Below are 27705 nucleotides of genomic sequence, written 5' to 3' on the forward strand. Positions count from 1 at the left end.
TCGGAAAATTCTGCATTTTGACGACTCTTCCATATAATTGGTGAGTACAACGATTGGTATCCATGTATCTTGGTAGATGAGAGCTTGTTCATAGAATGACTAGCAATTCAACTATTGCAAATAGATAATTAATTGTGTCTGAGGTTATTATTTAAAAAATTGAGTGGTGTAAAACTCAATAGGGATGGTTGTAGAGTTAGTTTGGTAGTTGTGGATCTAGGGATGAATCCCTCATTTGTTGAAGACGTGAGAGTGTTCTTCTAGTGAGGTTATGCAAGCTTGGGGTGTTAGATCTGTGTTTCCAAGGGTTATGAGACAACTTGATGAAATTCGGTGATTTCGAAAATATTTAAAAAAGCTAATGAAGAGGCTGAAGACAAAAAGATTAAAACAAGTATTTGGAGGGACTTGGAGATTTACCTCCTACTTGTCTTATTCATATTGAATAAGATTCATCAACATAAATGTAATTGTGGTGTGATTGTTCGTTAGTTGGACCTCAGATCTGAGATTGTTATTAAGTCTAGGGTGTGGCCAATTGCTAATTGAAAGAGGCGTTTTTGTGGCCCTTAGAGTCGTCGATTTGCGTGTAAAGCCTGGAGCGTGATTAGCCAACGTGGTTGGTAGGAGAAGCATGGTTCCATCGGAAGTGTGGTAATGGAGACTGTTGACCGTGGGATACGAACCGATATCTCCATGGCGTAGCTGCTGACTGATGTGTTGTCTGCATTCAAACCACACTTCACTCCCGACTTTCCCCGACCCTTTATGAACTGCTAGTTTCAACAAGCAGAGAACACGCCTGAACTCGACAACTAACGTGAAGAGAACACGCCTGAACTCGACAACTAACGTGAGATCGTGAATCGAGGCGTTATTTTAGGATCTGATCCGTTGGCATGCTTCGTGATATTCGCAAGTGTGAACTGGCCGATCCGCTGTGTTATGAAAAGCTGGAGGTTGTGTCTTGTGGACCGATTTCTTTGAATTTGCTTGCTGAGTGTTGATCTATGAGAGGAGAACAAGCGTCGTTGCGCCCACTGGTGCGGTGAGTATTTTCGTGACTGTAACCCATTTGCGAGTAAAAAGCGGCCAGCGTGTGTAGTGAGGCTAGCTAGCTTCGGAGCTGGAGTTGTAGTAAGAGTGCAGGGGACCGGGGTGAATTTTCTCACTGCTTTTTCCACGATTTAGACATTGCTTGCAGCGGTCAGCGGTGCGACCGCTAGCGTGGAGCTGCACGGGAAGAGACCTGACCAATGATATGGTGGACAACTGTAGCTGAGGTTTCTATTTGGTGGACGGATGTTTAGTCTACAGTAACCACCATTGTATAAGTTCGGGGATTTCCCACAAATAAGGGGCAAATTCCCCACAAATGTATCGTTGCATTTAGTATGATTTTGACTATGGTACAATGTAAACATGGGAGCATATGAGCATATGTTAGCTCTGAATTCCGCTTTAACAAATGAGGGAGGCAGAACATTTAAAATGACATCAGAAAAGAAGTTGTTTGCAAAGTGCTCTTCGATGACATGTGCATGGCCAGGCGAATTGAATTGTGCAGCGGGAAAGCCATGGATGGCATGTGATGAATCAGGAATAACAACTGTGCTAGTTGTGTTCATGGACGAGGGATCTGTTGTTGTTTGATCTGAGCTGCCTGAAGAGCTATCATCAGAGACCGCACCTCAATTTCCAGTCATAGCGCTCTGACCTATGCCCAGTGGTCAAACGAACTATGGGCATTACCTTCTAGTATGAATGATCAGTGTTCGAGAAGTCTAAGAAGCTTATAATACCTGCAATCATTGTATTGTGGCGTGAAATGAGACCTGTTCTGGAATGAGACCAGTGCCTGGTTCGTTGTGCTTTGTGAATTGAGAAATCGTTGTGGTGATTGGAAGGGGTGTTGTCGTGCTGATAGGGAAGAAATGATAGAGTCCTGTGAGCGTTGTCATTGTCAAGCGGAAGCTTTATGTTTCTGTGAAGGTCTGGTAGTTGTCGATGTGTGCAATTGAAGAGCTATTGAAAATGTTGTTCGGAAGTGCTAAAGGTTGTTGAAGCATACAGGTGCTAGAGCTCCCGCGGACTTTGTCTAGGTGCCTTGTATGTGTTTTGAAGATCGCCTTGGAAACTGAGATTGCGTCTTGGATACTGCCTCCAGCAGTCTACGTGTGTTTTGACTACTTGTTGTGAGCCTTGGTCCGATCTGCAGGATACGAAAGCCTTGGTCAGATCCGCAGGAAATGAATGTGAATAAACTGTTCTATAAAATAGCAGCACAAAGATTACTGAAGGCTGAGCCATTAGTTCAGTGTGCAGATGTTACTAGTGACAGGAAGAACAAATAAAATTTGAAGAAGAGATATAATTCATTAAAGCATGGATTGAAATACCATGTCTGGATAAAACATGCACAAAAGTCACAACTACATACGAAGAATAAATGAATGTCGAAGACTACATGAGCAATCAAGAAAGTGAAGAGGTTCATGACATTCTAATGCATGCACAAAAGTCACAACTACATACGAAGAATAAATGAATGTCGAAGACTACATGAGCAATCAAGAAAGTGAAGAGGTTCATGACATTCTAATGCATTGAGGTTCATGACATTCTAATGCATTGGAGTCCATAAGAGATAAGACATTATTATAAGCTAATGTGGCAGCAGTCTACCAAACAGGTATGGAAGAATGTAATGATAAAGCACAACAACCGACTTATTTATGCATTGAAGAATTTGCAACTATTGAAGGAAAATTCTGGCCTCATGGACCTGATGATCTACTACAAAAGAAGAAGACCACAACCCAATTACATCAGGCAGTTGAAGAGATTAAAAAAGAAACATCATTATTTAATAGCAAGAAAGAAACATCATTATTTAATAGTAAGAAAGGTAAAAATGAAATTGTAAGTTCAAATTGTAAAGGCCCACTGAAACTAAGACTAACAGGTGTTATGATCCATTTCTACATTAAGGAGGAAACTTGGAGGAAACTTGGAATTAATAGAGAAATATAGATTATTCTAGAATGTATTAGATGTTGTTGTGATTGTGGTGTGTCAGGAAAGTTATGGGATTTATTTAGGATGTAGATCTTATTTATGAGGAACACTATTCAGTGTAGATATTCCAATTACTATGCTTTTAGATTTTACTTCATAATGTGTTAAATTAAAATGGTTGGCCCTTCACTTTCCATAGGAGCAACTCAATACAAAAGGAAATAGAAAATCATTTCAAACACATTTGCATATATACAAGTTGTGGAAGTTTCTTTTGATAAACCAATTTACTATGGTGGTTCTGTTAGACGTACAGGTTCCAGGTTCATCCTTGTATGATTGTTTCTTTTATAAATTTTATTAGGGATTAATTTTAAGAGGCTTTAATAGATTTCATTTGATACAGAAGTTCACCGGTTCGATTTGATAGAGAGGTTTGCTTACCCGTCTGTAAAATAAGTCCTTTCATAAATTTTATTAAGGATTAATTTTATGAGGGTTTAATAGATTTCATTTGATGCATAGGTTTAGTCGTTCGATTCGATAGAGAGCGAGCCAGTAGGTCCAGGTTCGCTTGCCAGTTTCTAAAAAAAGTTTGTAATTTCAAGAATCTGTTAAGCTGGTTGTTTCAACGAGACAAAAGAGTGTGAGGTATGTAAACATTTCAATCATAAAACTCATTAAACTCATTTTTTTCATTCAAAATTAGAGCTAGGAATGATGGCGACTACTCTCATTGTTAAATGGATAGATTTACATCATGGTCATAAAAGAAACTGTATGATTTAAAATAATATATAATTTATTTTGTTTTAATATGTTTAGGTTTATTTAATATTTGGTTATGTATAAGCGTTGCTAGAAGAAAAACAAAGAAACCAGTGAATCCAACACAGTGCAAACTTGCTGACTACTTGTTTGTTAGTTTGTGACATGTCTTTATGTGCGTTCATTTTCTAAAAGTTGAATTTAAGTTAAAATATACCGTTTTGAATTATTCTAAAAAAAAATAACACCAGCTTTTTTCGAGCAATTAAAGCCCTAGGGATCCTATTTCAAATTTGTATCAAATGATGTAAGGCAAGTGAATCTTTGTTAGGAAGATGACGTTATAAATAAATATTAAGGGGGAGAGAACATTAAGGCCGTCCTTCACAATTTTTTGTAAAGTGTTTATTTAAACTCATTTTAATTGGTAAGCTTAAGAGGATAGAAATTTATGTTTGGGTAATGTAATAATTTTTACATGATACATTTATTAGGTTTATAATATTAATATAAATCTCATTAGGTTATATTTAATAAAAACTTACTTAAATATATAAATCTAGGATTTAAAACATAATTTTAAAATATTGAGTTTGTATAGTAATTTTAAAATTGAGAAAACATAATTTTAAAATATTGAGTTTGTATCATAATTTTAAAATTGAGAAAACATAATTTTAAAATACTGAGAAAACATGTTTTTAAAATATTGAGTTTGTACCATGGATAAGTTTTAAATTATGCAATAAGTTGGATTTGTTTTTAAAATAAAAGATACAATTTACACCACAAAACAATACAAATTGACCAACTGTAAGCGTAAGCTAATTCTACAATTTTATCCCTGTGTAAGGGTAAATCGATTATGAACTATTTCCCCTAATTAGAAATAATGAATTCATATGCATAGTCCACAACTCCTCCAACACCACCTTGGTTAGTGGTACAACCGATAAGCTCTTACTCCAAGGGAAACAAGACTCCTCCATGACTACCCTGGTTAGTTCTCGTACAATTGATAAGCTCTTGCTCGAAGGGGAACAAGATTTCCAGTCACCATTTGTTTGATGCTGCCTTTGATTAGAAAATCTATGTGAAATTAAAAATAAAAATGAAACTTATATTTCTTTTGCTTTTTATTTTGGTAGAATGGATGGATTGATCATGAGAGTAACTGTACGCTTATACTTAACATTTTAAATGATAGTAACTCTTTTAGTTCTTTTATAGGATAGGTATTTTATAGGATTGGTATAATATTGAATAATACCGTAGATATTATATGAGACCAACAACCTCGTTTAATGGTTATAATAACCTAATAAAGTGCTTTATACTTCTAGTAATTTCCATTAGGTGTTCCAAATACAGCAAAGAATAAAAGCATAAAAGAGTTGAGAACCTAATCCTTTATACTATACTATCAAAGAGTTAATAAACCAACCCTCTAGAAACACAACTATATAGTATTTTAAAGATGAATATGAAAGTACGATATAACATGGAGGAGTAATACAATCACATGGATAGTGTACGAGCAATATACTGAAATAATCGTAGCAAAGGAAACCAAGAATTCGACTACAATTAAATAAGAAATTCTAGAGAAACATTGGGACATAGAACTTCACCAACAATATATACAACTTGTGCAAGAACATGTATAATATCAAACATGGTGAATAAAGTAAGGGAAAGATTCCTTTCGACATAAATAAATAAAAAATATGCACCCATGTCTATTGCGGGTATGCATTTAACACAGAATTGAAAGAAGAATATTATAATATGTATAAATAAAATGGTAAATTTTACACACGCACATAGCCAATGTATATAAGGAAAAATTATGGTTCATTAACGACTAACGCTGAACTATATAATTTGTAACCTTGACGGGTTGAAATATATAATAACAAGAGAAAACATGGTTTTGGTTTGTGATTAATAATGTCATCTCGTAGCATTTTTCCATGAAAAACTTCGGGAGGAATGGAGAAATTGAAGTATGTCGACTTAACATAAGAAGAGGAAGTAAAAAATTATCTTCATAATGTGTAAGGCCCCTTGGTGGGAATCAAACAAGGCAACCAGTTCACTTGAATGCCATACCTATAGCCAAAATTATTTAGACTGGGGTCAAAATTTTGGCTCTTAATACATGGATTTAAACAAATGATGAAGTGTTACACAATATAGGAAAAGAAATGAAGCAAAAATATACCTGAGAATTAGAATGGCAACACATCCTTTTCCACACCTACGAGCACAAAAATGCATGAACATTAGTAGAAGTCTAGGAGTAAACCAAACCTTTAAAAGTAATATGCAACTATTCGACACAGTTGCAGAGTTTCTGACCAAAAAAACGTCAGGGTGAAACCCAAAAACGAAAAGAACCACATTAAAGATATCATTAAAGCCTTATCCATTAAAAACTAGGGCTTAATTGAGTCCTAGAATTCTAATAGTAAGGTAATAAATTATAGAGGAAAGGAAATCTCATAATTTCAAACTGGAAATAAACCAAATCAATGTGCTTGACCTTGTAAATAAATATCTCTCACAGAAATCGACAAGAAATTCGATGACATGGCAAAAACCCTACTCGAGTAATATAGTTGCAGAGATCCAAGGTGACTTCAACAAAAGAAATACAAATATGAGAGATAGATTAAATCTTACCAAGAGTTTATCAGTATGGCGTACAGAAGAAATTGGAAAAATGCTCCCGTCGCAACCTGTAACCAAGGTAAGGGTTTTCATTAGTATAACCCTTGCCAACGAATGTCCACTATAAGATGCAAAGAAGAACAATGTTCATGCATTACCTCTTAGAGAAAATGAAAAATAAAACCAGAAGGGTTCATCTTGAGACCACCAAGGTCTCTAATTCAAGCTAAATCCTTCATTTTCATGAGAAAGCTGCGAATTATAAATGTCAATATGAAAATGCAAGATTTAAAAGTTACCTTTGTGTTTCAAAGCATCCTAAGTAATCTATGGTGGCTACAGGCGTCATATTTGAAGTATTTGGGGACATATGGCCAAGAATCTGACCCAAAAACATGAGACCTTGTGAGACAATAGAGCAATGCTCTGGTTGAGCGAACAAAACAAATGAGGAAGAATGGTATTGGGAGAGGTGGGGTAATTCATTTTGTTTAACCCTAATCATTCTCCACCCTTCGATTAAAAACCCCAAATCTCAATTGTTGATTGTGCACCCGCCCATGAATCTACGTGAGTTCACATGGGTCATGATCACGTGGCCATTTCAAACAATTGAAAGTGTATTGTGTGGACAAATACATGTCTCGAAAATCATATTTGTATATCTCATATGGGTAATCAGAGAACTACATCATAGGTTTAAAAAGAATTATTGTTGGGACCCTTAAGTATCATATATATCGACCTAAACTATGGACTAATAAAATGATTTGTTATTGAATTTGTGGGTATTTATATGACAACTAAATCTAATCTGTGTCTAATGTATGACATTATTATAAGGTGTAAACCCTATAAATATAAAGATTAGTATTGGGCATAAAACTTTACTGCCATATAAATTATGATCATATGTACCTATGTGAAAATTAAAATAAAAACAAGTTGATAATAAAACAATGATTCGTACCAAGTTTTTCGCTTTAGAAGAGTATGTGGAGAAAACCAAACATCATGTTTGTATTGAGGAGGCTAGTGTTATTGCTATAGTTGCGTAGTTCCATCATCGGAAATTTAGGGAAGCCCTTGAGATTGAAGAAAGGCCGAGCAATTTCAATAGAGAGGATGGTTGGAAGATCAGTAGTTGCTAGGTCCCAGCACTCTCTTTTAGTCGTTTTCTTCCCTTCCCGCCCCACCCTCCCCCCCCTCATTTATAGCTTGTTCTTGTTATCCCGTATCCTTTGGCCTTTTTTCTTTGTTAAGTTGTTGATATAGTATGAGGTTTTTTAATAACATTTAGTTTATGCTTTTAGCTATTCATTTTAACTAATAAAAGAAAAATAATTACTTTGATATTGAAATCGATCTCTCATAATATGTTAATTTAACTGCCCACGGGGCTTTGGATTGACGGTGAATGGGTGTGCTGTTAAGGCACTCCTTGCGATAGGTGACCGGTTCAAATCCCCCGTGGGTACTTAAGTTAGTCTTAACTAGGAAAAAAAGAAAAAAAAAGAATGTTAATTTAACTATTAGATAAACAATTAATTAAATCTAAAATATTATAGTTTTATTCTTTCTAACACTTGAATTATTCTAATATTTATATTTTTATCTATGTTTATTAAATAGTTAATACCTTTTATAACTAACTATTAATTTAATAAATCATTTAAATTTAAATTTATATATATATATATATATATATATATAAAATTAAATTTTATAAAATAGTTAAAACTTCTATGTAAATTCATATGTCCCTTTGACTTTTAATTTAATAATAATATAATTAACTATCAATTTAATAATCAATTAAATTATCTTATTTTTATGCCCTAGGTCCATTTTAGCTAACCGTTTCTCAATCAAATTTAGTCGTTAGTCAATATAGCTGTTGCCTAGTCAAGAATTATAGCCGTTGGAGGTTTTGCTCTAACTATTTAACATGCAAACCTGGATCTGATTCTTCAACTTGTCCTGACGATGAACCATATTGGTTGGTTTCAAACGCGTCGAAAAATGAAATATCATGTGATTTATGCCAAAAAATCTCTCATAAACTTAATATGGATCACAGAAGCCTCAATTCAACAATAATTCATTTCAAGATGAGTACTATGAAGATTGGCCAATTAAGTATACATCATTTCAATGTATCCCAGTATCAAAGTGGAAGACCCATTGGTACAATGACTATAGTCAAAGAAGTTTAACTCAAGAATGTATGAAGAAAGTTCGATTGATAAGAGCCAATATTTTATGAGGATTTAATTGATAAAAGACGAGAATATTGTGCAGTAAATTATTATCTCTATGGCAAGTTATACAACATGGAAAAAAATAACAATTTGCTACTTTATTGGATAATTATAGCATTAAGATTTATTTTTTTGGCATGGAATGGAGGTACATTACATAATACATCGAAATGCTACACAAAATAATAAACACTCTTTCAATAATAAACACCCTTTCAAGTAAATACACATGGGGATCATCTGAGTAATGGCTACAAATTTACGGTTTATTACTTGAATAATTGGTCGTGTGTGAGTTCGAGGTTGAGTCTAAGTGGTGAGGAAGCATTAAGTGGGCTTACCCAACCTAAGATGGTTAGGAATCAAGGTTGAAGGCCAAAGGGGTGAGAAGAAAAGATTTGTAACATAGTGTTGTGTTTGTCACGTAAGGACAAAGAACAAGACATTAGAGATGCACATAGTAGAGACATCCATACATAATATTATCCCATTAGCAATCATAAACTCCTAGTCATGATAATTAATGGATACCCTCATCATGTCATCCAAATAATCTTATGATTGCTAATGGATACCGTCATCATGTCATCCAAATAATCAAAATAATCGGTTAAAGTTGTCCTCGAGCATGGAAATAATCAACTGGTTATTTGCACTAGAACAACAAACAATAAAAATGCAAACGGAACTAAGAGTGGTAGATGAGAGATGAGACACTAATAAACAACGACATGTTACCTCCAACAAGTGACATTCTCTCCTTTAATGATCTAATTCTCAAGGTCAATAAAAATATCCATTAGTGAGCCTGGAATTCCCTTCTCGGATGTTGCTCTTCCTCATGACCTTGACCCACAAGAGCCCGACATTGCCTCCTTGGAGCAAGGGATATATTATTCCTCTTTCTTTATTTGAGAAGCCTGGTTTCAGGTGGCGTTATTGCATGTGCTTTCCGTCCTTGTCACTAAAGCAATTGAAAGTGGGTGGGTTACATGAACTGGGTCATCTGCTAATAGAGAAGGTGGTGGTATTCCCGTTCTCGACGTCCCCGTCACTAAAGCTGATGCAAGAAGACATGCTACATGAACTAGGCGAGCCATCTACTAACAGAGAAGGTGGTGGTATTGCATCTGCCTAGCATCCTCGTCGTTAAATCTGCTGAAGCAGGCTGGCCGCATGAACTCGGCAGGTCAACACACAATAAAACACAGAAAACACAGAAAGGAGAATTGTAAACATGTTTTAAATTGGCGAAAGTATGTATTGTATGTTAGTGGTACACATGGTAACTTGGGTTATATGTAAGCACTACATGCATACCGGAAATTTAAGGTATATCGTTGTTCTCCTTTCAAACACATGGGAAACGTGCACCATTGGAATATACGACTGTCATGAGTGGGACGATGTGTTTTGTAAATTAAATTTTTATCATTAAGTTTATTAATGATCATTATTTTTTAAATTAGTTAATATTAGAATTTAAAATAAATTTATTTCTGTCGTAATCATTTATGGAACATAGTTTTATCACTGCATCCATGTTTCACTTAATCATCACCCGGAGGTGTTGTACATAACTGTAATTGGAATTCTATTCAGTAAACATATGATACACTCTATCCTATAAACCTCAGTCTTAATTCTTTAACAGATACACCAAGCACCACTTAACAATAACTAGAGTTCTATCATGTAAAGATTCAATATACTCTATACCGAACTTGCACAACAATAAAACATAGGTGATGTTGTAAAATTTTGTTACTAAATAAAATTTTGATTGATCGTTTAAAAAGTCTATTATTTTAAATGTCTGAATGGAATCAAAATCTACTCGCTCGTAGTTTTACGTAACTCTCGTTAAATTCTAGAAGGATTCAAGTTCTTTTTCTGAGATAACAATGCAACTATTGATTTGTTTATTCCCTTATCAATAACATTGTAAGCAATACAAGTCTTATCATTACTCGTGAAATGTAATCTTTCGAACCAAGGTTTTCAACTCACCAAAAGGGAGGTAATTACAATGTGTTACACTCTCTTAAACTAAGGTTCAATCGATCGATTCAATTACGTTCGTCTTTTTCTTCTTAGGAAAAGGGAGGTAATTACAATAGGCTACAACCTTTTAAACTTAGGTCTGATTGACTAATTCAATTATGCAAGTGTAAATTCCAATGCAATGCTTGTCTAGTGTCAACTAAATAGAGTGTTACTGCCTGAAAAATTATTGAAAATGGAATGGTTCAGAGACACTAGAGAATACACTCGACTGTAAACATAATTTTTTTACGGCATTTTATTATAGGTTTGTTTCAAAACAACCCAGTCATGTTTTTTGCTTCTTATTTTTTCTAATAATGAAAAGAATCCTTAGACTTCTCTAATTCGTATTAGCCCTATGTTTTTAAAGGCATTTGTTACTGGATTCATTGCAAAATAGTTGTATGAATGGGAGCATTTTATTGGTAGGGATAAAAGTACCATTGATCCAACAATAAAAGTATCATTGATCCAACAATAGACTCTACTTTGCATCTTGAATCTATGAATCACAAAGGAAAATGAGATAACTTATTCAACAACAAAAGAATTATCTTGATTATTGAAGAGAGAAACCATAAATCCAAATTAGTTGGTGGAGACGTGATTGCACCCTAATAAGAAAGAAGAGTTTTCCAAAACATTCTTCCATTATTTACAAATAGTTTAAAAGGAATCTAGAGAAAGACAAATTCTAGAATTTCAAATAGAAGAAACTCCAAAGGGTTGAATCCATGATCAAACAATGAAATCACCTAGTATACAAAAAAATACATGTAAAATCATCAAAACAATTTTCAAATATTATTAAATAAAATTAAAAGTAACAAACATACGTAATTTTCAAATTACACATGGACAAAAACTCACATATACATATATAATTAATGTTTTTGTTCAATAAACCCCTTTTTATTAATATTAAATTTAATTTTAAAAACCTGATATTATAGAGCAACCTAATATCATTAAACGTAATGTTAATAAACCTAATTTCATTGAACCTAATGTTAATAAACCTAATGTCATTGAACTTAAATAAACCTAATGTTCAATGGTAATATTTATATCAATACTTAAGAGTAATATTCATATCAATTTATAACCACAATATTTATGTTTCTATAAATTGTTATGTTTAATATTAATATTTATGTTTATTATTAATATTTATATTGTCTATAGTTATATTAATATCTATGTCTATACTTATATTAATATTTATGTTTAATATTAATACTTATGTTTAAATTAAGACTTATGTTTAATATCAATATTAATGTTTATGTTTACTATTTATATCAACTTTTATGTTTACTATTTATATCAACTTTCATGTTTAATGTTATTATTAATGTTTAACATTAATTTTTTTATTTATGTTTTTTTATTTAATATAAATACGTAAAGTAATTAAATATTAATGTTGTTTACACTATAGAAAACATGTTGGCCAGCGCTTTTGTATAGTTATGTAAGTTTTTGTTTATTAGTACATAGGAGCACATTAGATATTCCATGTTTTTTACTTGAAGAAGTAATTAAATTTTGATTATGAAGAACATCTTTTTATATTTTTTCATAGTTATGTAAGTTTTTGTTTATTAGTACATAGGAACACATTAGATATTTCGTGTTTCTTATCCGAAAAGGTAATTAAATTTTCATTATAAAGAACATCTTTTGATAGTTTTTCAATAGGATTATGCATAATCTAACTGCCATAGGTTTAGAGGAATTAGTTTGATTCCTTTTATCTACATTATATTTCTATTATACATGTACTCCTATAAGAGGATAGAAATATAACCATAGAGTCTTATCTCACTAATTGAGTTTCATCTCATTAGACATAAATATCAATAATATATTGGAAAACAAAAATCATCTGATACATATGCATTTAACTTATTGGTCTCAATTCAACAACTATATAGTATAACCAATTATATGATATATCATATACTTATATTCTAACATTTTTGTTGAATAATACTTATAACAAAATTCATTTAATGTTTATTCCCATGCACATTTCAAAACTTATACATACTAGCTCAAATTTATCTAATAGGAAATATTTTGACTATCCATGTATAATTTATCTTATTCTCAAATCTAGACCTTAATTCAAAATATAATATCACAGGTCTAACCATCAATGGCATTTGTTTTGATAATTATTTTATCTAAGCATCCATACCATATTTCATATACAAATAACTCTTTTCTTCGACATTCGTCTACTCATTTCAAACAAACATTTACTATTATAAGATTTTGAATATAAGAATCATTATAATCCCATATCTTAGTGAATTCATTACTTAGAAAATAATTAATATATGCATGCAAATGGGTAACATATACAATTGATTATCTGAATTCCACATTCAATATGTATTCTCACTATAACATCCTTAACTATTCCAACAATCAATTCATAAAATATAAACATAAATACATCTAACCGTAATTAGATGCTTGAGGAATATTCAAGAATACACAACATGTTCCACCCTACCATGAACTGTCTCCAAATGTTCCCCTCATGCTCATACCTTCTCCCCTTCAGGAATTAATAACCCTGTTGGGTTCTTGCGCAAATTTTTTTTTATAGATTCTTCCCAGTGGTTTTTTGCTTTGCAGTGTCCCGCATTAAGGATTTTCATTCCTTATTTCCTAAGGTTTTCGTCTTAATTTAAGAAAAATATCTTTTCTTTTTATATAAAGCACACATTTCTCTCTTATTGTCCTTTATTTTTCTTTTCACCCAATCTTAGTATTTATCTCCAGATAATTGACTAACATAATCTTCCTCTTCCATTATCTTAATATTTGTTTAACATCTTTCTCCTGGGGATTTTTAGGAGACTTTTTGGGAAGGTTCACCATGTTGACTTTAACCACTAGCAGATTTTTATAAATTGGAAAGAAGTCTCTAATACTCAAGTGCTCTTTCCTGAATATTTCCAAACAACTCATTTATTGAGTCAATAAAATGAAACATGAAAACATCATGACATAGTTTCCACCCTAGATTCCATAGTCATTAAGTCCAACAATAATTTAAAAGTATAAAACTAACCATACGTGAAAAAGAAAAACATAAGGGTGTTACAGCTTCCCCCTCTTAAAATAGCATCATCCTCGGTGTTTCCTTTCAACTCCCTTTCTCTTGGAACAATGCTAGAAATGTCTCACACATTTTTTCCTCCATCTCCTAGGTAGCCTCCTCTAGGGTAAATTTCTTCAATTGCACTTTAACCTAAAGGTTGGCTCCATTCCAAAGCATGGTTTATATCCAATCTTATATTTGTAGTGGTTCTACTTGGAAATGTTCTTACAGTTCCACGTATACCACAGTCCAATCAATCACATGAGAACTTTCATGAGCATACTTTTTCAATAAAGAGACATGAAAAACATTATGCACTTTTATATGACTGGTTAATGCTACCAGGTAGGCCACTAACCCCACTCTAGTTAGTATCTTGAAGGGTTCAAAGAAACTTGGTGTTAGGTTAGCATAGGTTCTTAGTCTCAAAGTCATCTTCTTTGGCTTGAATTTTATGTATATGTGTTCTCCTACTTTGAATTCTTTATGCCTTCTCTTTTGATCTGTGTAGTTTTCATGCCTATGTAGGGACATCTTCAAATTTTGTCTTATTTTCTTTATTACCGATTCCATTTCCTGAAGAACATTAGGGCCTAATACCAACTTTTCTTTCGGATGAATCCAACTTAAAGGAGTGTGAGACTTCCTCTAATGCATAGCTTCAAATGGGCTCATTTTTATAAATGCCTGATAATTGTTATTGTATCAAATTTCTGCTAAGTGTAAATAATCTTTCCACTTAGTGGGTCAGTCCATAGCATACATCCTTAACATGGCTTCTAAGATATGGTTTGTCCTTTCTATTTGATCATTTGTTTGAGGATGGTAGGTTTTACTAAAGTTCAGATGTATATCTATTCCTCCAAGTAGTGTTTTCCAGACGTTAGAAGTAAACTTAGTGTCTCTATATGATATCACTACTTTCGGTATTCCGTGCAACCAAAATATTTCCTTCATGAATATATTTTCAATTTGGGTTGTTCCAAAAGTAGAGTGAATAGGTATAAAATGGGCCACTTTACTTTAATTTTTCCATAGTGACTATAATAGATTCATTTTGCCTTCTAGTTTTTTGAAGACTAACAATGAAGTCCAAATAAATAACCTCCCATTTCCATTCTAGAATGGGTAAAGGGTTTAGTAGTTTAGTTGGGTGTTGGTGTTCTACCTTCTCTTGGTAGCACTCTAAACATTTAGATAAATACTAAACCACCTCTCTCTTCATGCCTCGCTAATAAAATCCCTTTCTTAATTTTGTGATCATTTTTTGATATCTAGGGTGTCCTCAAAAAGACTTTCAATGGTGTTCATTTAGAATAAGTTGTTTCAATGCAACTTCAATGGGGACATAAATTCAATTAGAACCAGGCAGTTTTGTAATTTCTGCTCCAACGACAGATAAAATTCATCTTTTTGCACTAAAATCTTTATTTGTTCTGCAAAATCTATCTTGGCAATACTGACAAAAATTGCAATTAACTAATTTCCACTTCCACTTAGGATGTCTGCAAATTTATTCTCTTTACCTTTTATGTGATTAATATCAAATTCAAGTTCACTTAAGAATGTCATCGAGCTGGCCTATCTGACATTCAAATCAAATTGACTAAAAATATATTTTAAACTTATGTGGGCAGTAATAAGTGTAAACTTTTTTCCCAATAAGTAATGTCTCCACATATTCAATGAATCTATGACAATAGCTAGCTCCAAATCATAAACAACATATTTCTTTTCATGAGGTTTCAATTTTCTTGATTGAGAAGAAACTAGGTAATTTTCTTGCATTAAAACACCACCCAAACCTTCAAGGTATGCATCAATACATACCACAAAGTCTTTTTCTGGATCTATCTTAAAGATTGGGGTTATTGTTAATAGATTTTATAATATGTGAAAACTCTCTTGACACTTTGTTGTTTAATTAAATTTCACTCCTTTCTTTTGCAAAGAAGTGATGGGATAGGCTAATTTAGAAAAGCCTTCAATGAATATTCTATAATAACTAGTAATGCCCATGAAGGACCTGATATTTGCTACGACCTTAGGAGCTTTCCAATTTGAGTTTGCCTTAACCTTTTCAGGATCAACATATATGCCTTCTTTAGAGACAACATGACCCACATATTGAATTTTGTCTTTATAAAAGTCAAACTTGCTGAACTTTGCATACAACTATTGTTTTCTCAAAGTCTACAAGTTGTACAAGAGGCAATTACAGTAAATGATAGATGGAGTTCTCCACAACCCCAACAACCCAAACATTTTAGAGGTTTTCTTTCTCTTCCACCAGTCATCCCCTTATTGTTCAAATCAATTTGTCTCGAACCAGTTTGAGACTGTGTAGGTTTTGGTTAGTTATTTTGGCTGAAACTTTTACACTAATGATCTCTTCCAAATTTATTCATAATAGAGGATGTTGGCTTCTTAACTTCAATTCAAAATTTACTTTTTTCTTTTTTAGAGCAACATTTGAACTTTCATTCTTTGGTTTAAATTTCTAAAAACAGAGCCTTGCGCTTTTTACACATTCATCCATGGTCTTTGTATTTTTAAATTCAAACATTTATTTATAAGAAAGGGGAAGACAATTAAAAAATTGTTGCACCTTCGCTTTTTCCTCCTTGATGTAGGGAACATATCTTAACATGTTTGTAAAATTTTCTACAAATCCATCTATACTCATTTTTTCTAACCTTAAATCTGGAATTCCATAGCACGATCATCGTAGCATCTTTCAATAAGATATTTTTCCTTGAACTATTTCTGAAATTATTCTCAAATGATTGTTTTTCCATGAAGATTGTGAATTTTTTTTCTTCTTCCCACCATAATGCAGCTTTGCCTTGTAGTTGATACACTACCAGTATAGATGTTAAATTGTTGGCATATTCATATACTTGAAAATAGTTAGTGATATTGAACAACGATGCTTCTGTATCATCTTCTTTTTCTCCATCAAAGGTAGGTGGTCTTATCTTTTTGAACTCTCCTTGGAGTTCTGTTTTCTTTTTCTTTCTAGATTTAGTGGATTTCAGAGATGTTTTATTGGAATATTCTTCACTTCCATATTTTTCATTTTCATGTTCAGATGTTATGAACAACGTTTGTGTACTCAGAGGAATGCTCTACTACCAATGTAACGAGAAAAGTTCGTATACGCAACAAACTACTTCAGATAAATTGAAATATATAACCCATGATAGGACAATAATACATTATATAAGAATATTTGAATATAAGTGAAATGATTACAAGTGAGGGTGAGGGCCTTCTTATATACCTAGGCATGTACCTCTTCATAAAAGGTCATGTCTTTAGATACATGCCTATTCACTAGTAATTAATTATTATTATTATTTATGTTACTTTTATATATTTTATTCATAACATTTCCTTACTCTTCAAAAAACATTGTCCTCAGAGCTTATTGATGACAAGGCTTGATCTCTTTTTCTGTTTCCAATGTCTTCTCATGTCGGAGCTTTCAAATTCATTGATACAAGATGATATGATCCTCTAAGTGATAAAATGAATTGTTAAACTGAGAAGGGATTTGACCATCCTAAATCAAAATTTTGTGGAATATTTCGATCACTGAAAAATTGTAATGAATTGTTATCACTAGAATGAATTGTGAAAACTTTAACATTCTTCAGAACATAAGTTTGTTGTTTATGTTTTGAGTGATACAGATACGTAGATTGATTGAGATGTTTCTTCTTGTGACTTAGATGTAGATAAGGATTTATTTTGGTTTGTCTTTCATTTATCATGTGTGTGGAGATATTATGATTTAATTTAGATGATGATGTTGTTGAGTTGGTTATAGAACCTTCACTTGTGATGTTCATCATCTGAACTGCAACATCTAAGTGTGTCTTTTCTTCAACTAGCTTGTCTTATTCTTAAGTTGTGATATTCATTGGATCAAGATTTATTCCTCTCTTAAACTTGGATTTCTACATTTGATGTTTCCTTCTCGATACATTTTTGTACCTTGTTTTTCAATGACTTCTTGTATTTCTTAAGCTTCTTAATTTGTGTCAGTAATTTTTCACTATGGTATTTAAACCGAGAAAATTCTTCAGTTTTGTTAGGGGTGATATTTTCAACTTCTCTTTGTATATTTTGCAGTACTTTTTTACCTTCATGAAAAATTACCTTTGAAATATCTTATATTTCTTCTAGTGTTACTAAATTTGGTTTCAATGTAACATGTTGAAGTGTTATTTTTTTCTTGTTGTATGAAAATGTCAAAAACTTCTTTTTCATATTTAGGATGAAGGACCCTAGAGTTTCCACCCAGGGTGAGCCCAAAATAATGTCACTATCATCACAAAAAAAAAAAAAAATCATGGTAAATTGCGAGATAAAAGTATAATCCCCAATACTTAGTTTTAGATTGCTTATGTCATATTGTTTGTCACTTGTGTCAACAAAATTCGTTTCAATTATATTCGATTCAAGCATCACTAATTTGTTAGCACATTTAATACTAACAAATTACTATCTTTAGTAGGATTAATAAAGATTATAATATCTCTTCCTACGAGTGATCCTTTGATTTTAAATAGTGTATTAACACATTTACTAAAAGTTTGAGGAAATCTTTCATTAGTGGTATCCATTACTCTTTTTCAGGATGAGTTCTTAAGGTTAAAGGTAACACTTCTATTCTTTGTAATAATAATTTTTTTTCTTTTGTAATTTTATCTTCTTTCTTTAATATATTCCCTTTTTAATGTACCTGATATAATATCCTCCACACTTATAATTTTTATTTATTGTTTTCTTTTTAATTAACTATTTTTGAAATGTTCCTTTAAAAAAATTATATTGCAATATGCTCCTTTGGAACATTTTTTTTTTATTATCCTTTAGATTATACACATATATTATATATATGTCCTCTTTGACTTGCATATATAAATTTAGGCTTTAATCTAACCTCAATTCCAACTTGACTTTTAATTGATTATTTTTTTATAATTTGATTTGTAAGGCTTAATTGTCGTACCCCTTCTTTAAACTCTTTATCACATCTTTTTCTCCTATGAAAATACAGTGGAAATGTATTTTGTAATGCATAAGGATAGTTTCTTAAACAAAAATTGATTGGTATGGTATGGTTCCAAAGGACAACCGCAACATGATGATTTGATAGGCGGAATAGAATTCAATTATGCATAGTAGAAATGTTTCATTAACTTATTGAATATTGTCCATGAGAATTTACTTTTTTGGAACACACAAATTCAATCAAAATTCCCACCAAATAGATTCCTTTTGAGCGGATGAGAGACTGGTTCGATTCTTTTAGGGTTTCTAGTTTCAAATTAGTGGAAACAACATTATGGTAGATCTACTAATAATCGTGTGTAGCATATGAGATGTACAGTGGTAGAGTTGTATGATGAAAAATATGGTAGAGATAGTGGGGTGGTTGTGGTGGATGTCAGTAGCAGTAGCAACCTTGGCTGTGTGGTTGCGACTAAAAAAGTTTAGGCACTTATTGGGCGATTGCAAATGATGGCTCTAGTGGTTGCAAACGTTTACTCTCTCTCTCTCTCTCTCTCTCTCTCTCTCTCTCTCTCTCTCTCTCTCTCTCTCTATATATATATATATATATATATATATATATATATATATATATATATATAAAAAAATATAGTACATTTTTTATATGTTTTTTTCTTTTTATCTAGACTCTTTATTATTATTATTATTATTATTTTCTTTTTCTTTATCTTGATATCTGATTTTTTTTTATATTTTTTTTCTAATATATATTCTATTTTCCTTTTTCTTTTTGTATTTTAAAACTTTTTTTTAAGTGGCCAAAGGCATGATAGTGAAATGGAGAACATCCAACATTGTGTAGTGAAACACTTTGATTACGATGACAACAAGGTTGATGATAAGTTGATGGCCTAAAGGTTGGATCAGGCTGGCTTTGTGCATTGGTTGAGTAGCTAGAGGATCAAACAACTCTAATACCAATGTTATGAATAAAGTTCGTATACTCAGAGGAATGATGTAACGAACAAAATTTGTATACACAGAAAACTACTTCAGAAGACTTGAAATATTTAAAAGTCCATGATAGGACAGTAATATATCATATAAGAATATTTGAATACAAGTGAGATTATTACAAGTGAGGGTGAGGGCCTGCTTATATACTTAGGTAGGTACCTCTTCACAAAAGGTCATGTCTTTAGAGACATGCTTATTCACTACTAATTATTTATTATTCATTATTATTTATATTTATATTATTTGTATATATATTATTCGTAACATCAGATTTATCAGTGTCATTTTCAGCATTATTTCTCTTCAAGGGCTCTTCCTTACTCCCCTCTACCTTTGTATCAAGAGGTTTATCGAATGACTTTTCAGTTAATTATTTTATGATATTCTCTTGCTCCTCGCTTACTTTCAACAAACATTCATGACCAACTCTGTTGTTGGCCAACCCCTGTCTTAAGTCTTATAATATCCAACATCTGAGTTGTTGGAGGTGTATTTTCCCCTCTCTCAACCCAATACTCTCCTCCTTCACTAAGAGGTTGGTTAGAGGGTTTCGCCATGTTTCACTTCCTTTCTTCTTATTATTGTACCTTATTGTACAAAAAAAAAGACATTAGTTTTTCTAAAACATAACAATTTTTGCAATTCACTTTCCATCGTGGTTTTACCATTAGGCCTAATTCTTGAGCCTACAGCTCTGATATCACATGTAACATACCTTAATTCCATACAAAAAAAAAATCATAAAGTTATAATTAACCAATAAAGTAATAGTTTCTTATTTTCTTCCCCTATTTTACTAAGAACTTTCCACAAAGATAATGATTTAATGTACAATATGCTTGTCTTTTATCAATTAAATCTTCTCATAAAAGTTTGGCTCTCATCAATTAGACTCTCTTCAAATATTTCTTGGTTCAACTTCTTTGACTATAGTCCTTGTACAAATGGGTCTTCCACTTTGCTACTTGGATACATTAAAATGTTGTATACTTAAATTGGCCAACCTTCATAGTACTCATGTCAAAGTGCGTTAATGTTTTATGATTGACCCCTTTTTATTTTCTTTTTCACATAGGGCCTAACATATGATCATAATTTATATGGAAGTAAATTTCTATGCACCCAATACTAATATTTATATTTATAAGGTTTACACCTTATAAAAGTGTCATGCATTGGACCAATCTTTACAATGGTTTGGTAGTGTTTTCATATAACTACCCACAAATTCAATAAAAATCATGTTATTAGTCCATAGTCTAGGTTGATATATATGATACTTAAGGGTCCCATATACAATTCCCTTTAAACCTATGATGTTGGTCTCTTCTTACCCATATCGGATATATGAATATCATTTTCAAGATGATTCTTGGCCCACATGATACACTTTCAATTGTTTGAAATGGCCATGTGATAATAACCCATGTGAAATCACATAGATTATTAGGTAGGTGCACAATCAATGGTTGAAATTTGGGGCTTTTGATCAAGGAGTGGGGAATGATTAAGGTTAAACAAAATGACTTACCCTACCTCTCCTAGTCTCATTCTTCCTCATTTGTTGTATTTTCTCAACCAGAGTGTCGCTCTATTATCTCGCAAGATGTCATGGTTTTGGGTCAGATTTTGGCCATATGACCTATATTACATTTGTAATACTTCAAATATGATGCCTACAACCACAAGATATTACTTAGGAATTACACATGTAACTTATAAATATTCCATGAATCCTTTGAATCTTCCTATTTAGCTTGATGCCTACAATGTTTTTCATATTGATGTTTATAATTTATAGGTTCCCCATGGGAAGGAAAGATTTAGCTTTAATTATAGAACTCAGTGGTTACAAGATGAACTCTTGGTTATATTTAATTTATCTCTCATCTTTGTATTTCTTTTGTCGAAGTCACCTTGGGTCTCTGCAACTATATTACTGTAGTAGGGTTTTTTCCTTGTCCTCGAATTTCTCATCAATTTTAATGATATATATTTATTTACAAGGGAAAACACGTTGATTTGGTTTATTTCCATTTTGAAATTCCAATATTTCCCTTCCTCTATAATTTATTACCTTACTACTAGAATTCCAAGGCTCAATTAAGCCACAACTATTAATGGCTAAGGCTTCAATGATATCCCTAGTATGGTTGCTTTTATTTTGGGGTTTCTCCCTTAGGGTTTTTGTTATAATCCCTACAACTATTTCAAATAGTTGCATATTTATTTTAAAGATTTGGTTTTCTCCCGAAGTTATGTTGTAGAATACCTAGGGAGATAATATGGGGTACAAAGGGAGGTACCATAGGGAATAATGTAATAGTGGGATGGGCCATAGTAATAAATAAGGTGGTTAACCCGTATCATGTAAGGGACCACAAGTAGTTAGTAATAATGTAATGGACCCATGGTATTAGATAGATGGTATTAAGGGAACCATGGTAATGACCCATGGTATTGTATGTATGAGGCCTATATAGAGGCTAGAGACTTCCCATTGAGAGATGTCAAGGAATATTGTATGAATAGGCATATGGCTTGTGGAGTGTTCTCCTTCCTTAAGGAGTGAATGTATGGTGTTGCCCTACTGTAAGGGTTTGGTTAATAAAGTGAAGCATTTCTATCTATATTCAAATCTTGTTATTCTTGGGTTTATTTCTATTTCTCATGTATTTTCAGGTCAAATCTATAACAAGTGGTATCATAGCTATAACAAGTGGTATCAAAGCACTTTCTTGGGCAAAAGTGGAGAATTTTTTTTATTTTTTGTAGGAACTTTCTGGGGCGGCGAGTTTGCAAATCAGATCTGTATGTTTTGGGGGAAAATATGCAAAATATAATTGTAGATTTGGATTCTTTGTGAAAAAATACCCAAGTTCAAAAAAAAATTGACCAAATCGGAGTCCGGATGAAGGAGATATCGCTAATCTAAAAATCAGTGGTGTCGCAAACATTTTTCGGGGCGATGAGTTTGTAGATCAAATCTGTACATTTTTGTGCAAAATCTGAAAAATATAATTGCACATCTGGGTTTTTGGTGAAAAAATACTTGGTTTGAAAAAAAAATCGGCCGAATCAGAGTCTGGATGAAGGAGATCTCACTGATTTAAGAATCAGTGTTGTTGCAGTCATTTTTTGGGCGGCGAGTTTGTGAAGCATATCTGTATGTTTTGGTGCAAAATCTGCAAAATCTAATTGCAGATCTCGATTATTTGTGAAAAAACACCCAATTTCAAAAAAAATCAGTCGAATCGAAGTCCGGATGAGGGAGATATCGTTGATTTATAATCCACCATTTTTTTAGCAATTATTTGTGACGATGGGATAGTTGCAGCGTGAATCAAAAATTCCAGTGCCTAGATCAGGATTTGTATCACATGGGAAGATGCAGAATGGTTGTTCCATTTCCGAAAACAGGTCATAATAAGGATTTTGATCAATATTGACTGAATTGTGGCCATTTCAAATTTTCGCCAAGTAAGTGGTTTGTTTTCAAAAACCCTCTTCATGGCTTATAATAGTAAGTTTTTTATAGGAAAAAATAATGGGTCTTCTATTGAAAATTTTATAACACATCTTAAGTTTGACTTCCCAGGGTGTTGGAAGGACAAAATAGGGTATTATTTAAAAGATGAGGCTGCTATATGGTGGAAATCACTTGACAGTGAGATTCTAAAGTTATTTCGTATTGATGAAATTGAAGAACTACTTTTGGACAAATTGTCTCATACTGGAAAGAAGGAAACCAAAAAACACAAAGGGTTATTTTCTACTGGTATCTCCTTATTGCAGGTTCATGGATTGATTCAGAAGGAGAAGATGATTGTGTCTATAAATCCTAGCTACAAGCATAATTTTATCAATGTTAATTTGGAAAAAAAATTGCAAGTTCCAGCAAAACACATTGAAAACACACAGGTTGATAATGAGAATGTTCAAGTTTATAAATATTTGAAGCTTTCTATGGATAAGTATGTGTTGCATTGTGATTTTTATACTTAAGATATGGATAACATGGATGTTGTGTTGGGATATCCTTGGATGGAATCTGTGAGTACTGTCAATATTAATGTGCAGAAGAAATTCCTGAAGCTCTGGTATAAAAAGAAGAAAATTACATTACATGATATTTCCATCAATAAACAGGTAGATTCCAAGGAGGCTGAAGCAGAAGATGTTCCAGGGACTGACATATCAGATGATGAGCCTTTGATGATCGACAATCAAACACAAACAGAGGCTGAAGCAGAAAAGGTTACAGGTGCTAATACATTAGATGAGGGCTCAGTGGTTGAAGTAATATTAGAAGATAAGACACCAGAGCAGGCACCACAACATGCACCAGATAACAGTCAGGCTCCAGTAAAGGGTGAATTAAAGAAAAAGACACTGTGGGTTAAACCTTCAGCATATCACCAACCACATCACCCAACAAGAAAACAACCAACAAGATGGCAATGAATTTGCCACAAGGACAACAACCCCCACATGACAGATAGAGAAGAGCGAAGATCCACCTACTACACATCAACACAGAAGAGTAGCCAAGGTCAACTTCCATCTCAAGCGAGCGAGGCACCAACGAGATCGAGGGTTCACCTTTCTCTTGGATGGTTAGATGCATGTGCATGGTACCAGTGGACTACTCTTTTGAGTAGATCTTATTATTTGTGTTCTTCCCATGTTTCGGGGACGAAACATGTTAAGGGGGGTGGAATGTAGTATACCTAGGGGGGATAATATGGGGTACAAAGGGAGGTACCCAAGGGAATAATGTAATAATGGGATGGGCCATAGTAATAAATAAGGTGGTTAACCCGTATCATGTAAGGGACCACAAGTAGTTAGTAATAATGTAATGGGCCCATGGTATTAGATAGATGGTATTAAGGGAACCATGGTAATGACCCATGGTATTGTATGTATGAGGCCTATATAGAGGCTAGAGACTCCCCATTGAGAGGTGTCAAGGAATATTGTATGAACAAGCATATGGCTTGTGGAGTGTTCTCCTTCCTTAAGGAGTGAATGTATGGTGTTGCCCTACCTTAAGGGTTTGATATCAATAAAGTGAAGCATTTATCTATATTCAGATCTTGTTATTTCTGGTGATTATTTGTAGTTATTGGATATATTGGTATGTTTTCATATATTTGCAAGTCAGATCTATAACATATGTTAATGATATTGTATTTTTGTGCTCATAGTTGTGGAAAAGGATCTGTTTCCACTCTAATTCTTAGGTATATTTTGCATTCATTTATTTTTCTATTTTCTGTAAAACTTCTTCATTTGTTTAAATCCACGTAATAAGAGTCCAAAATTTGATCCTAGTCTAAATAATTTTGGCTACAAGTATGGAATTCAAGTGAAATGGCTTGGTTAATTTGCACCATGGTTCCTTACACATTCTGAAGATAATTTTCGACTCCTTGTTCTTATATGAAAACATACTTCAATTTCTACATTCCTCCAGAAGTTTTCCATGTTGTGCAGCTGTGAGTTGACCTTATTAGTCCCAACCCAAATCTATTTTTTTTCTTGTTACTGCATATTTCAACCCTTCAGGGTTACAACTTATATAGTTATGACTTGGGCGTTAATGAAAAATAAATTTGCCTTATATCTGTTGGCCATGTGCCCGTGTAAAAGTTACTAATTTATTTATTCGTATTATAATATTCTTCTTTCAAGTATGTGTTAAATGCATATACGCAACAAACCTGGGTGTATACATCTTTTATTTATGTCGAAAGGAAGCATTCCTTTACATTCTTCACCATGTTTGATATTATACATGTTATTGCACAAGTTTTATATATTGTTGGTGAAGTTCTTTGTCCCAATGTTTCTTTGAAATTTATTATTTAATTGTAATTGAATTATGGGTTTCCTTTGCTTACGATTATTTGAGTATAGTGTTCATACACTATCTATGTGATTTTATTACTCCTTCTTGTTATATCATACTTTCATATTCATCTCTGAACTACTATATAGTTTATTTTCGATAGAGCTTGTTTATTAACTCTTTGATAATAAAGTATAAAGGACTTCGTCCCGAACTCTTATGATTTTATTCTTTGTTATATTTGGAACACTTAATGGAAATCACTAGAAGTTGTAAGCACTTTATTTGGTTATTATAACCATTAAACTAGGTTGTTGATCTTGTATAATATCTAAAGTATTATTCAGAATTATATTAGTCCTATAAAATACGAGTCATATAAAAGAATTGAGGAAGTTACTATTATTTAAAATGCTAAGTATAAGCATACAGTTCCTCTCATAACCAATAGATCCATTCTTCCAAACTCACAAATAGAATAAATAGTTTATTAGTTCATAGGAATATGTTAGGCCTCTATACTGCTAGTGTAACCCCTTATTGTTATTAGTACAACCCCCTTATTATATTGTTGTGCCCATGTAGTCCCCATATTGTTATTATTGTGCCCCATAGAAGCACACTATTGTTATTATTGTGCCCTTACATTATTATTGTTATGTTGGCTCTGATTATATTATGACCCCTTAGACTCCTATATATAGAAAGGAGGTCTTTTCATTTGTATCATCTAAGAATTGTTCATTTGTGTAATGTAAATGATGTTGCCCCCTCAAAGAGGCTTATTTCTAAGGTGTTCATCTATCTTTTCTATCTTTTTGTGGGTTGGTTTCATAACATTTGGTATCAGAGCTTTGGATTCTAGGGTTTTCGCTGCTCCAAACAGGTCATCATGGAATTTTTTCTATAACTTTATTTTTACGATGTTTAAGAAGCTAAAAATAAAACCCATTTGAGAGGAAATCTCGTTGAACCTCGGGTCCGAATTTCAGAGCTTGTATCGCTATATGTTCGGAGATATGATCTGATGAATTTATAGTTTTTGCAAGCTCCATAATTTCCTCTAAAACAGGTCATCGTGGAATTTTCGCTATAACTCCTTCACTACGAAGTTTAAGAAGCTAAAAAAAAAACCATTTGAGATGAAATCGGTATAAACTTCTGTTCCAAATTTGAGATCCTGTCTCGCTATATTTTCGGATATATAATCTAAGGAAGTTAGGGTTTTTACAAACCCTCGAATTACATTCCAAATAGGTCACCTTGGTAAAATCATCATAACTTTCACTCTGAGCATTAGATTGGATTTTCATAAGAAGTTATAGAAAGAGGACAAACCGTAGTTTCCTGTATATATTTTTCAGATCCAAAGGTCAAAACAGTGACACATGGCGCTTCATATAAGTTCGATCTTCTAAAAAGGTATATAATCAGGTCATATTGGGAGATTATGCATAACTCTTTCTTGAAGAATATAATTTCAATCACACTGGTGGCATTGGAAACACAACTCAGAGAGCTATCGTAGGAAGAAATTTCAGAACTTGGAACTCTGAAATTACAGAGTTACATTCGTTTCAAGATAGAGCTCCTAAAATCAATAAAAATCGAGATGAGGAAGTTTGATGGCAAGGATCCGATAAATTGGATACTACAGATGGAGAAATATTTTGATCTACATAGTGTACCACTATTACAAAAGGAATGTATTGCATCTTCATATTTAGAACAAGATCAATTTTTATGGTATAAAGGACTTTGTTCTCGTAAACCACTTGTTACATGGTCAATTTTAATGGAGGAAATTATAGCACATTATGAGGATACAAAGAGCAACACCTTGTATAGAGAAACACCACAACAACTGGAAGAAAAAAAAGAAAAATGGCTTTGTTACAAAGTGGAAAGAAAAATTATGGCAACAAGGA

This window comes from Pinus tabuliformis, chromosome 7, assembly GCF_031772625.1.
Source record: "Pinus tabuliformis cultivar Carrire ecotype Pingquan chromosome 7, CPIR1, whole genome shotgun sequence".
Classification (NCBI taxonomy): domain Eukaryota; kingdom Viridiplantae; phylum Streptophyta; class Pinopsida; order Pinales; family Pinaceae; genus Pinus; species Pinus tabuliformis.